Source organism: Crocodylus porosus, unplaced genomic scaffold (genome assembly GCF_001723895.1).
Source record: "Crocodylus porosus isolate Cpor-Errol unplaced genomic scaffold, CroPor_comp1, whole genome shotgun sequence".
Classification (NCBI taxonomy): Eukaryota; Metazoa; Chordata; order Crocodylia; family Crocodylidae; genus Crocodylus; species Crocodylus porosus.
The window spans coordinates 42,574,422-42,587,915 of record NW_017728947.1 but is presented as its reverse complement, the minus strand read 5'-3'; the positions used below and the strand labels follow the sequence as shown (position 1 = coordinate 42,587,915).

At 43.0% G+C, this 13,494-nt stretch overlaps 1 protein-coding gene across 10 annotated transcripts in view; it reads left to right on the top strand.

Annotated features, from left to right (window-relative positions):
• Positions 1-6,352: 6,352 nt before the first annotated feature.
• PHF21A (PHD finger protein 21A) overlaps positions 6,353-13,494 on the top strand; it is a 194,675-nt gene continuing 187,533 nt past the window's right edge. For 7 of the 10 annotated variants that reach the window (XM_019551193.1, XM_019551196.1, XM_019551194.1 and 4 more), the window contains exon 1: positions 6,353-6,453. The gene's annotated coding sequence lies outside the window, so the exon portion shown is untranslated. The remainder of the gene's footprint in view (positions 6,454-13,494) is intronic. The other 3 variants (XM_019551195.1, XM_019551192.1, XM_019551190.1) reach the window with 3 other exon arrangements.

Below are 13,494 nucleotides of genomic sequence, written 5' to 3'. Positions count from 1 at the left end.
ATTCCTTTAACCAGTATTCCTTTAAGTGGTTTTCACTGTAACCATGGAAATGGTGAACAGCTAATATTTATAAGGTGGAAGTAAAATAGGGTGTCTAATGGGACCCCCTGCTGTTCTGCTGAAGAGAGTTCAGAAAAAAATCCAGGCACTTGGGATTTTATACAAGGCTAATGGAAGTCTCCTGTAATGGAAAATGTTTTTTGTTGTAGAAGACCAACGTGAATGGGGAAATAAACCCCTTGATTTTAGGAAAGCTGGATTTGGGCATATATTAGTCAACTTGTTTGTTGTTGTTTTTTATGTAGTTTTGTTTTTTTTTTTAAGGATAATTTTCTAAATGTTGACTCTTCCAAAAAAAAAAAACCCCATCTTTGGAGTTCTAAAGAGAACTTTAATCGCAGTGCCTGCCAAAGTTAAAGTTACAAAAGCTTCCACTATAAGTCTTTGTTTTTACTTGCCCATAATTTTCTGAAATACTTTGCTTTTGGGGTGACACTCTGTGGTTGATTGTGCTTGAAGGCAAATTCTGAGGGCATGATCAAAATCTATTCAGCCACTTTTTCTGTTATAAATGCATTTAAAATACCTTTCCGCTTTGTGGGCAGAGTAACTTATTCTTCCAATGCTAGAAATGAGCGATGTCTAAGTCTCCTTCCCCCTCCCTGCCATGCTTGATAACTCCCCCTGCTGATGCACTGAGTTACACTACCGTAGAGAAAAGTGGAGTGCAGTAAGTCGACCAGTTTTGAGTGCCTCTTTTTACTTGCAGGCAGGATACTATGTGCTCTTTACTTAATCCAGTTTGGTTACCCAACAGTTCTGATAAGGTGAGAATTAGTAATTAAGTAGTTCTGAGAAGTAGGCTTTTTTATGCAAATACACACACCGCTTCCGGTCAGTAGTTGTAATGGGCCCAGAGCTAAAGTTAGGGCCTTGTTATACCTCACATTGTGAGTTTTACATATGTTGTTGGTGCTAGTGCTAGCTGAGTTTGAAGCAGTCACTTCAGCCCAGCAGGGTCCTGCAGGACTGAAGGATAGGGATCCCTTATTGCTTCAGGGCTGCTGCTTTTTTGACCCAGAGAAAAGCAATGGTGGCAGTGATTGGGCAGGCAGGTTAACCCTTCCCTGCCTGCTCCCTGGGACAGACAGTGTGGGTAGCCACAAGTAAGGGGAAGGGGGGGCAATGAGTGGGGATCTCGGGTGCTGGTGGGGGAGGGCAGTGGGCCTGATCTGGGCCAGCAGGGGTAAGAAGACAAGTAGGATGTTTACACTAAGGTGGTCAGAGATAATCCTGTCCGGGAGCCGCATAGCAAGTGCTTAAAACTAGTTTTGGGTGTTTAATGTGCGACAATCCAGAGTTTAAGAGTGCCAGGAGCTGCTCAAAATTATGGGGTAACAAGGCATTAGAACTTGTGCTTCTGCTTCTTTACTTTTTTCCCTACCTAGGATCATATTGAGTGTTCTTCAGAGCTGAGACCTTGCTTTTAAAACTGTCCTGCCTCTCTAGGACTCCAGGTTCCACAACCCAGTGAGGTGCCTTCCAAAAGGATTGCAAGCCAGGAGGATTTGTCATCACTCTTGAAATTAAAGAGAGATTGCTAGTCCATGGAAATGTCTTAATCCCAGTTTAGTTTGTAACTTCCTAGGACACTTGGATCCTGTTATCTCCTAACATTTTGAGTGGGACTATGCATTTAAACTGCACTTTTGTCTGGAATCCTGGCCTTGACAGGAAAACAATTTTTAGTTCCTTTTCCTGTAGTACTGAGTGAAATGCATGATAGCTCTTGTTCATTCTTTTAAAATAATGCTTTTGGAAATCCAGCTCCCTCCAAGGCACAAATGTGACAACTCTTCATTTCTTTCAAATAGCAGAGTTATTGGGGGAGGAGTAGAATCCATAAAGAAAATATGTGAACAAGGCCTTCCAAAAGTTTTCATTCAAGTTGATAAAGCCTGCAGAACAGCAGTGGCATTTCTGGGTGTTCAACCTGTAACATTTCTAGTTTCAGGCAGAAATCTCCTTTGTAACACCTTAGCACATATTTTAGTTTGGACTTTGGATACAGACTATCATTTTCCAGAGACAACCTTATGTAAGCACTTTTTTGAATAGATCAAGCTTTTGAGAACTGAAATGTTCTGAAGAAAACATTTAAGGGTTGTGCAGGCCTGATCCAGTCCTCTCTCTACTGGAATTCTTTTGCAAGTGGAGAATTTTTGTGAGTTCCAGAAACCCATCCCTGTTGAAAGGAGACTAAATAACTCTTCTTTTCAACTGAGTACCACATCAGATGGATACTCAAAATGATCCATATATGATAACGCGTAGAATTTCAAATCTTCCCTTCTTCCTGTCCTCTCCTGCTCTCCAAATCTGGACAGCATGGCAAAATGCATCTTCTTAGGGACTGTTTTCTCTGTCAGCACATGAGATATTTAGATTTCTGTTAGTCTTCCCAGTGGAAAAGAGAACAAGTATTTGCTCCTACAGATATAAGATCTGGGTAGAAAAGTTGCCATGAGGAAAGGTTATTTCCTACAAAGTAATCTTCCGTTGGAATTGAAGCAGAATCAGTAGATGATAACATTTCCTTCCATCATGAGTATAACCATTTCTTCTGGGGTGCAAATCCTTGTAATGTTTATTGAAAAGGAAATTTTTGATTGACTTGCTTGCAATTTGATTTAATGAACATGCAGATCAAGTATGAGGCGTAGAGGCTAGTATGTGACTTGGGACAGGGGGTTATCCTAGTAATCTCAATACAACATCCAGTTTCTGTATTTGCAGTCAGCACAGAGCACCATATTTAGCCTGTTCCAGAATTTCCAAATACATTGTTGCTTTGCACACACAAAATTAGTCATGTATTCTTAATTCAAAGACGGAATTAAGAAGTACTGAGCAATAGGGGGGAAAAAACCCCTCCCATTCCTTGAGCAGCAGTGTCCATCTGTGGATATAAGTGGCTTCTGGAGGGGAAAGGAAGTAAAAGATAACAACTGGGTTAGCTGGCACAAGCTGCAAGCAGGAGATTGGGAGCTAAATCCACAGATATTTTCAAGCAGGTAATAGAAGAATAGATGCACTTGTGGGAGGAACAATTGGACAATGAAGCTGTGCTCCCAAAAGGGTGGACAGTTTTCTTGGACAGGCAGTGCTGCCTTTTATGCCTATCCTTCTTTCCTTCTAATTGCCAAGGTAGCCACAGAGAAAAAGAGAGAGTGAGGTATAGAAAATGATTTTTCCTGTAAACTTATCTCCTACAAGCGGGTGCCTGCTACTCTGTCAGTCTACTTGGTACTTATTTTAACAGTCAGTTTGAACCTGAAATTTCTGCTCTTAGAATGGAAAGATCTTATTTTTTTTCTTCATAGGATGGATCTGGATGAGAAAGTAAAATGTTTTGCTGGTTTAAACTTTGTTATTTTGTTCCATGTTCAGGAGGAAAAATCCTCCCTGGCTATTGCTTTCTGCTGTTCTGTAGTTCTTCAGTTATGGCAATAGGTTTGGGCTTCAGGTGTAAGCAGTTATGCTGTGGCAGCAAGGGGAGCTGAGAAGGAGATGTGCACAAACAAAAGCCCATCTTTATCTTTTTAAAAAAAACCCCAAACCTATTAAAAGGAATGGAAAAAACCACATTTCCCCCTAAAACTTGGAATAAAGGTAGAAAGCCATCAGAACTGGATGGACAGAGGGGAAAAGTGCAGCTTAAAGGAGCTAGTTTTTGTTTCCAACTAAGATGAAAAGGGGAAGGCTATGGGACAGTCCAAATGCTGTTACTTAAACTTTGCAACAGCAGTGGTTCAATAGTGCTCTTCCAAAAATAAAAGAAACTGGGTTCTCCCAGTGTTACAAGTTGTTCCGATAGGAATGCTGAAATAAAAAAATTCAAATTTTCTCCTACCTAGAGCCATACTTGTCATGAGGAGTCTGGCTTCAGTGAAAATCATGGCTTTTCCTGAGTGTGAACAAAAGTGGATAGTAAATTTTAAACTGAAAATATTTCTGAACAGTGTAGACAATTTGCCTACTTTTAGCTTAAAAAAATGATCCTCCCCTACTCTGTATTGGTGGAGTTTCCTGGCCAGCAGACCATGGATTGGTGTTCTGAAGCTTCTGCTGGAGTAGCCTGCACAAAAGGTGGTTAATGTCTCATTAAAGCTTGTAAAACACAATTATTTTCCACAGAAGAGCAGTGGAACGTTAATGGGTATGAAAAATAGAAAATATTGTGACATTTGTTGTGGCAGCGAGGGGAGTTGAGGAGATGTACACAAACCAAACCCCATCTTTTCCTGGTTAGTGTAGGGAGCTGGACCTGCTGATCTTCCAAGGTCCCTTCTGGCCTTACAATCTATGAATTGGGGTTTTTCAGCCATTTTTACTGAATTCCATAACATGCCCTAAATGTTTAAGATTTAAAACAAAACAAAATATAAAACCTTTTGTTGACAGCTTTGTACCAGAGTGCCTCTTGGGGTAACAAGGAACAATGGTCCTAAACTGACAGAGCAGGTTTAGGCTGGACATTAGGAAGAACTTTTTCAAAGTAAGGGTGGCCAAAATTTGGAACGGGCTTCCAAGGGAGGTGGTGCTCTCCCCTACCTTAGGGGTCTTTAAGAGAAGGCTGGATAGGCAGCTAGCTGCCAGCACTCTTTTTCCTGCCCAGGGCAGGGGGTCGGACTCGATGACCTGTTGAGGTCCCTTCCGAGCCTAGCATCTATGAATCGTTAATTTACACAAATTCCAAATGTTGCTCCCACTTAAGCATGGTGTCGTAGAAAATAATCTCTAATCACCAGCATCAAAAGTATAAATTTCCCCATTCTTGCTATTCTTGTCACTAATATGCAAACTTCCAGTTCTCAATAGGTTTTTTTTATATTAAATATTAATAGAGAGAGAGAAATTAAAAAAAAATAAGGGCATGGTACATTAAAACAATGTTTAAAGTTGTAGTAGAATGAACTTGGCCATCTCTTGTGCAGTGCTCACATGTCTAAAAACTGGAATGGTAACTGGTTTAACTGTTAGACCTTGCTTTGGTCCTGCACTCTGTCTATAATGTAATAACTTTTGATTGCCATACCTGACTGATTTCCCAAATTTCAGAGTAGGTAGAACCATATTGATTTTAGTGAAAATAGCGAAACACAGCAGAGTAAATGTGTATATGGAGCCCTTGCCATCTAACTAAATAAAGCCATCAGCCTTAGTTGGTATGTATAATTATTCATAGGTAAACGAACTAGTTGGTGGCAGCCATAAACGGCTTTAAGTGTCCCTCATCTGGGGTCTGTCTTGTCCCTCAGTACAGTTTAAAAGTGCTGATGCTTTGAATGACTTGTCTGGGCAGGAAAAAACTGGGATATTGAGACACGCCTTGACATAAGGGGATAGGGGGAGGAGTGTCATTTGGGGAGGGTATGGAGCCTTGGGTGGGAAGAATACCAGAAGAATCTGTATGCTTCCTCCACAGGAAGAAATGAGGGAGTGTACAGGCTCTCGCAGTGCAGGGAAACTGGGGGACAGTGTGTGGAGGAAGGAAGTGTGAGGAGACATGTAGAACTCCTTCAACAAAAAATAGGGATGAGAGTTGTAGAGAGTCCCTGAAATAGAGGTGTATGAGAGTGAATGGGGTGGAATGGAGGGTTGTAAAAAATCCTGGTGTGTGCAACATGCTTAGTCTGCTAAAACAGCAATGAGTGGTCCTCTAGCTTTTAATTATAAAAGTAAGGGGAAAACAGAAAGAGACTTTGGCATAGTCTAGACCAGTGTTTCAGCCTGTGGACCCCTGGGGTCAAAGATGGCTATGATCAAAAGTATGTGAATACCCACACTTACAATTTAAAGTGGTCTCCACCTCCGTTAGAAATTTCCAAAGGGGTCTGTATCTCCATTCCAATGTTTTAGGGGTCTGCAAATTAAAAAAAAAAAAAGTTGAAAACCATTGGTCTAGACTTTTACCATCAAGACTTTATTTATCCTGATGATTTAGTTCTTGTGGATCAATGTTTATGCTTGATTGTTTTAATGTCCCTGTAGTTTTACTCTTGCTTCTCCTCATCTAGTTCAGAGAAAGCATAAATGTTTGCATTGTTCAGTCTAAGGATGGCTTAGGCTTGTTAGCGTTTGTCCAGTTCTCCGATTGACTGGGTTTTTATTTTGTTTGTTTGTATCGAAATATGGAAAGGGTTTTTGGTGCATGTTTTCTGGTTTTAAAAATATGCTAACCCTGTCTTGAGACATGCTTGTGGGTCTGGAGACAAGTTCAGAAATCGCCTCCAGCAAAAAAAATTATTATGGGGTGAGGGGAGTTCTGTGCTTTCTTGTTTTTGAAATATATTTACTTTCTTTTTGTAGGTCAGAAGGGGATGACTCATTTTGCTGCCCATTGAATGCAATACTGTGGTGCAGATATAAGGAAAGGCTGAATACAGTAAGGTGCCGTAATTTTTTTAGTTAATTTTTGGTTATTTATAGTTGCCTGAGATTTGTAATCTGTTTGTCTGGAAGTCCTACATGATCATTCTCGACTGTCATCCAGTAAGAATGTATATGCATTTTATAAAATATACTGTAGAGTAGCTGTACGTGTATAACTCCTGGCTTTTTAGCTCTTTGCTCTGGTATGTTTAAAATGGTACCGTTTTTTTGTATGCCTTGTCTTCCTAAAATTTAGCTTTTTAGCTTGTTTTTTTAAATATAATTTTAAAATTTAATGTGGCATCTAAAAGTAGCTTTTTAGGTCCAAATATTGCACTCTGATATATAGCAGTCCTGTTTCATTCGCAGACGTGTGTGTATATACATACAAGTGTGATGTTGGGCCCCTAGCTTGAATACTGTTTGCTTTGGCTAGACTGTCAATCTGTTTCTCCTCTCTTCACCTCCCTTCCTCTCCCTTCTCATCGTTCATATGTATATGTAAATGCCTTCTGTTCATGGGGATTACTTGCTAGCATCAATTGGGGGTGGGAATGGAAAGGGGTTCTGTATCCCCACTGGAACACAGTCATTGTGTGCTTCTCTACTATCAAGCAACTGAGTTCTGTAGTTTGGTTTTATACCCTGTTCAAGCCTATATTACTGGAGTTTGTTCTCCTTTCAGCGCACCGGGATTTGCAGACCATTAGAAATCATTTGCATATAGACAAATATAAAAGCAGATACCTTGGACTGTCATGGAGATGACTCGTTGGATTTCTGTTTTTGCTGACAAGAGCATTAGCCTTAATTCTTTTGGTTCGGTTAATGAAACAACATGAGCCATGTGAGCATGGGCTATCAATGACTTTCAAATTACAATCTAGATTTTTTTTTTTTTTTCTTTAAGCCTTGCAAAAATCCTACTTGCCTACAGTGGATGTAATGCTGCTTTTTGACTGACAAACCATGCTTAAATAATAACTACATGGTATGAAATTAATTACTTTTATCATTATTACATGTGGTAGAGCCCATAATATACTATGGCTTCCAAACACTATGGCTGGTTGATGCTCCAAGGAACTTGAAATTTGTACAGTAGAGGTCAAAAGGAGGAGAAAAATAATGTGCAATTTTATACATGTAAAATTAAACACAAAAGAAATCTAAAAGAATAATATTAGGATTGTAAAGCAGAGCATTCAAAAAGAAGAAAATGTTGGATGTAAAGCTTGCTGTGCAGTTTTAAATCTATCCACTTATGGGTCCATCCTGCATTTTAAATGAGCGAGAGGGTTCTATTGGATTGGAAATAACATGAGTGTCCTCATGTGATTAAGCTGCAATACAATGTGTACCCATAAATGGCAGAAGAGCTGTTGCAGTCTGATATTCTCTTACTTTATGGATTTTGCAACTTAACTGCCATTACTTCATGTAATTTGTGTGTAATTTTAGTTCTTGAAAAAGGGAAAATGCAAAAAACTGTCTAGCGTCTAACTGTAATAACTTCTAACATCCTCAACAGATTTTGAAGATGTCTACAATTTAAGTGACTGCTGATTACAGTTACCTGGCAGTAGGAAATGACTCTAGGGTGGGAGATGAACTGCTGGGACTAGGTGCTATACCTGAAAGGTGGTTGAGGGAGGTCAGCTTAGCTTGTCCCATGGGAACTAAGGGATTCTTGCCATGAGTGATGCTTCTAGAAGCCAGGATAGGCCACTGGAGCGACTGTTGTGGACTGGATAGGTTGTTGGGGGATCCTAACCTGGCTCCTTGTTGTCTCCACTTTCATGGCTGCAATTTGGTATAGCAGCTTGTAGGCCAGTGATTCTTAGCCATGGTGCTGCGACACCTGGGGTTTGGTAAGATCCTTTGAAGGGTCTTACAGTGCCTGGCCCCTGAGAGATGAAGCAAATAGTAATGCATATTTCTTGTGCCTGTGCCTGCCCAAGTAGCTCAGCAGCACTCCTTACAGTCCCTCCCATGAGCTCTGAGTATTGTAGTATTAGGGGAATGAGCTGTTCTGGAAAGAGCAGCCCCTGTGCTCTGAGCAGCATCCTCTGCTGTGGGCAGGCAGATGCAGGGCTGTGCTTTTACAGCCTGATTTCTTCCCCCACTCCTCCCATTCTCCCAGAAATGGGATGCCACTAAATTCTGAAAAGTTAGTGAGAGGTGGCTTGGTCTTAAAAGGCTGAGAAACCACTGTTCCAAGTACCTCCTAGTGCAGTGTGTTCTGCTTTGGCAGTGGCATAGGTCTGGTCATTAGAACATGTGTGTTTTTGTGATTTTTTTTTTTTTTTTTTTTGGAAGACTGTCAGCTTTTTTTTCTGAGGCATACAATTTGGGAGGAAGGGGGAATGATGACTTTTAATCAGTCTGTATTCATTCTTTTGCCAAGCTTATTATTTCAGGGGTTCTTCTATATCACAAATGTCTCCTCTCCTGGATTTTACAACCTTGCACAGATTATAATGGGAAGTATTGGAGCTTCTGTCAGGGGAGGTTGGAGGTGCATAGGATGTCCTACATGTCAGTGACCTTGCTGAATTTGGCCTGCAGCAGCTTGGGGAATCTGCAGCATGCTACAGCCACAGCACCAGAAGAGGTATCCCCAGCATCCTACTGCCTGCTGTGTACAGTTCTTTTCTCTTTGCAGTAGAGGCAGCATTCCCAGTGCCTGTTTCCTTTCTGTCTGTCCCTCTTACAGCAAGTGCTGATCACTGGAGAAGAGCAAGGGCCTGCATCACAGGCTGGATTACAAGCAGTGGCCCATGGTAGCAAAAGGTTGCCTACCCCTGTCCTAAGTGTATAGTTATTCATCTTCCTAGCTAAAACACGTACAGGACCTGTATAATTGGTTTCTTGTACAGGTATTCTGCTCCACAGATGTGATGGCTTTACCGTGTCTAACTGGGTTAGCCGGTTCTCTTGTCTGCCAAGTTTATGTTCATGAAGGTTCCCAAAGTAAAGTGTGTTGCACTGTTTGAGGAACAGCTACAATATACCTTTTTGATATGAGCAGCTGAATTGGTATGGGCTGTCTGCCTAAAATTTCCTGAATTCACTGACAAACAGTACCTGTGGACTGGCCAACACTGTCAGTGCAAGCCGGGAGAAAATGCTGCTTTCCCTTCACTGAATTTTGCTAGCTGTAACTCTATCAAACATACCTTGTATAGGGCTTGTTTATACTTAATGTGGGCCTACCTCCAGTGTACCTGGAGTGCTAACATTGTATAGAGGAGTGCTAACATTGTATAGAGTCAGAGCCTCTGTCAACACCTGTTAAGACATCCTGTTTTTTAAAGAGCTGGGGGGGGGGGATCTGTGGTGAAAAATACTAGTCCTAAGTCTGCCATTCCACCCATTACTCCTCCTTTTCTTCCTATTCAATCTGTTTACTGCAAACTTTTATTTTATATAAATATCTAATTTCTTTAACAGATTTTATTATATAAATAATATGTTGGTGTTTAGCTATCCTCTTTAAAATATAAAAGCTTATATAGCGCCTTATAGACTTCAATCATGAAAATACTTGCATGTGCTTAGTTAGACCGGTTTTGTACTTCTAGTGAAGTCACTGCGACTAGTCACACTTAAGAAAAAAGTATTTGTAAGAGAAGGCCCTTTACTGTAATAATAGGCCCATGAAAGAGGCAAATATTCTTCTCATTATGGAAAATAGGGCAAAGAGGTTAAAACTGATTTCCAAAGAGTGCAAATATTTGTACTTTTTCTTGTTTTTTATATAGAAATGCAGATGCCCTTTAAAGACTATGTAGAACCTTTTCTTTTTGTTTAGTAAAATAAAAATGTTGGATGCTTGTTTGTATTTAGACATACAATTTATTAATCCCCTGCTTTTTCTGGATCATGCTACTGGTGCCTGCAAAACTTGCAGGATTATGGTGTTGCAGATACTAAGCAAGCAAAACCTGCTTAAACTGGAATAAATGACTTGCTTTTTAGTAGAACTATTTAAAACTCTGTGGTTTTGGCTTTTGTTAACACAGTTAATTCAAAATAGCTGGAAGAAAAGTTTTGTTAAAGACTTGAGTTAAAGAGTATTGTCAACCTCAGGTGCTCAACAATTGTGAATCTGTCCCTGCTAATCATGCGATTTGGTTTAAGGATAATGAAACATGCATTTACTTCCTGGGTTCTGAGCCTGTAGTAAATGTTAACATTTTTCTCTGCAGTGTGATATTTTTTTTTTCCTAATGGAAACCAAGGTTATTGAAATAAATACATGACTCCACTAACTGTTGTGGGATTTGCAGTAAAACTGTAGAAGCTGGCTACGCTGATTGATTTTTTTTTTTTTTTTTTTTTTTTTTTTTTTTTTTTTTTTTGGTTTGGAAGCTTCCAAACCTAAATCTCTGAGGCCTTCTGAGGAAGACCTCTGCTAAAATGCAAAAAGCAACAAGTCTTGCCTTTTACATTTTACAAATGCTTCATTTCTACTAGCTAATGTTTTACTTTTGGAACCTTTTCTCTTTTTTTAAATAAAGCCCTCAAAATAAAATGATTTAACTCTTTTTTTTTTTTTTTTTCCCCTAATCCCTTTATTAGTAAAAGGGGCCACTTTTGAGAGCTATTTTAAGGTTTCTTGATTCCCCCCCCCCCCAAGAGTGTTTATCCGTGTGTGTGTGTGTTTTTTTTCTTTTTCTCCCTAGGTTGTGTGCATTTGAAGTCACAGTATTGTATTGCGTTTTGGTCAGGTGAGGCTAGTTCCAGTAGATCAGGAATGGGCAATTATTTCGGGCAGAGGGCCGCTTACCCAGTTTTGGCAGGCTGTTGAGGGCCACATGTGTAGCCCCACCCCTTGACAGGTGCTCTGCCCCCTGGTCACTATCATAGGACTAATGTCCCAGGGCCAGCACCGGTGGGGCCCAAAGTGGGGCACAGGGCTCTGTGGAGCTGGGCTGTGCTGGGCTGGGCTGCACCAGCAGGGAGAGGGGGGAGCTGGCCTGGCTGTACAGAGCCCCTGCTGGTTGGGACCCTGTGCTCCTGCTACCCTGCTCTGGGCCCCTCTGGCAGTGACCCCAGGACACCAGTGAAGGCCCCGTGCTCCCACTGGCTCCCTGCCTGCTCACTCCCAGTGCCCACCAGCCCCACAGTACAGGCGGGGGGGGGAGGGTAGCACACAGCCCTGAACCCCTGCTTGCTGGCAAGGAAGAAGCTGGTGCTAAGTGTGGTGAAAAGCAGCCCCTCGCCTGCCCCATGGCTGGTGCTCCCTGTTGCAAGTGCTTGGGGCCCACATGGGGCTGTCTGGAGCCAGGCACAGGCAGCCCCACACAGGCTGCAAGAGGCTACAGCATGGGGTGCCAGCCACGCAGCAGGCGAGGGGCTACTTTTCCTCGCCCTCAGCACCAGCTTGTAACCCAGCCCTGCTGCCAGCTTGGGCCCTGCGCCGGCTCTGGGCTTGCCTGTTGGGGCTGTGTGCTGTGGCAGCAGCTGTGGCCCCCCAGCTTGCCGCACCGGGCAGTGTTTGCTGCTGCCTGCCTGGAGCTCGTGCTAGGCAACTCAGAGGTGACAGTGGAAAACACTGCCTGGTGTGGCAAGCGAGGGGTCCACGCGCAGCTACTCACAGCCCCAGGCAGGTTGTGAACAGCTGCAGTGCAGGGCACTGGCCATGGGCCAGGCGTGGGGCCGCTTCCCCTGCTTAGCTTTTCCCCAGGCCATTTTTCCCCGGGCTCCCTCTCTGCCTGGGGTCTTCCCCTGCCCTCTACCTCCCTTACCTGAGCTTCCCATGCTGGGGCAGCCATGTGGTCCCAGGCCAGAAGCCCCTGCTGGGGCTTCCGGTGTGGCTGGGTGGGCCCTGCTGTTGTGGGTGCCTGCCAGGCTTTCCCTGGGTCCTACTGCCCTTGGTACCTGTCTTTTTTTTTGACAAGATCCAAGGACAGATTAATATTAATTTTCTAAATTTTTTTAGGGGCCTCACAGGCCAGATGCGGTCTGTGGGCCATATTTTGTCCACCCCTGCAATAGATAGTAGTCACAATAGTCCTTGTGCTGTGTGCTCATGTATAAAGGGTTTAGTCGTCCACTCCACCATTTGATTCTTTGCTGCCTTAGCTGCAATATACAGTGTTTGCATTTCAGTGCATTTTAGCTTAGCTGTCTTCCCTTTCCACTTGTAACTATTAATATTAGTATTATTTATATTCTGATGGAGGGGAATCTGAAGCCTATCGTGTGGTGTCCATCTACTATTCTCTACCCCTCAAATCTTACTGATGCCTAAATGCAAGTCTCTGGTTTTAATAATGTTTCTCAACCAGGGAGAAAATACTGATAATCAGCAGGCATCATGGTTGTCTTTTGTATATGGGAGAATCCCGTATCTCCAGAAATGTAGCATCTGTAAATACTTTTTGCAGCGCACTTTGCATAGCATGGCTGTATGCAGGCTTGTCCAACATGTGGGCCACAATGCGGCCCACCAAGGCATTTTCTGAGGCCTGAGGTGCTGTGACAGGAAACGAAAGTAAACGCTGTTTACTTTTGTTCCCACCCCTTGTCCCTCCCCTAGCCCCTCAACAGCTTCCTAATGGCTGCTGAAGGGCTGGGGAAGGGACAAGGTCCCCACACACACCGCGTCAGCTTGACATTGCTGACGTGCTGCGTGTGGGAAGAGAAATAGCCATGTACCTCTCGGTACAGGATGAACCCAGCCGGAGCAGTAGGGGCTCAGCTGCACTTTCCCCCTACCTGTGCTGGTGAGTCCCGAGCGGCACACGGCTCCGGCACTGCCTCTGCTGGCTGGTGCTGACCTGGGCGGTTCTGTCCCATCTGGAGCAGCACACGGCTGAAGCCAGATTCCCACGTGCTGTTGGGGACGGGAGGAGGCCGGCCAGGTCAGCACCAGCCAGCAGAAACAGCCACAGAGCCATATGCCACTCAAGACTGACCAGTGCAGGCAGGGGGAAAATGCAGCTGAGCCCCTGCTGCTCTGGCCAGGCTCGTCCCATCCTGAGCGGCCCATGGCTCTGCCATAGCTTCTGCTGGCCGGTGCAGACCTGGCCAGCCTTCTCCCATCGGGAG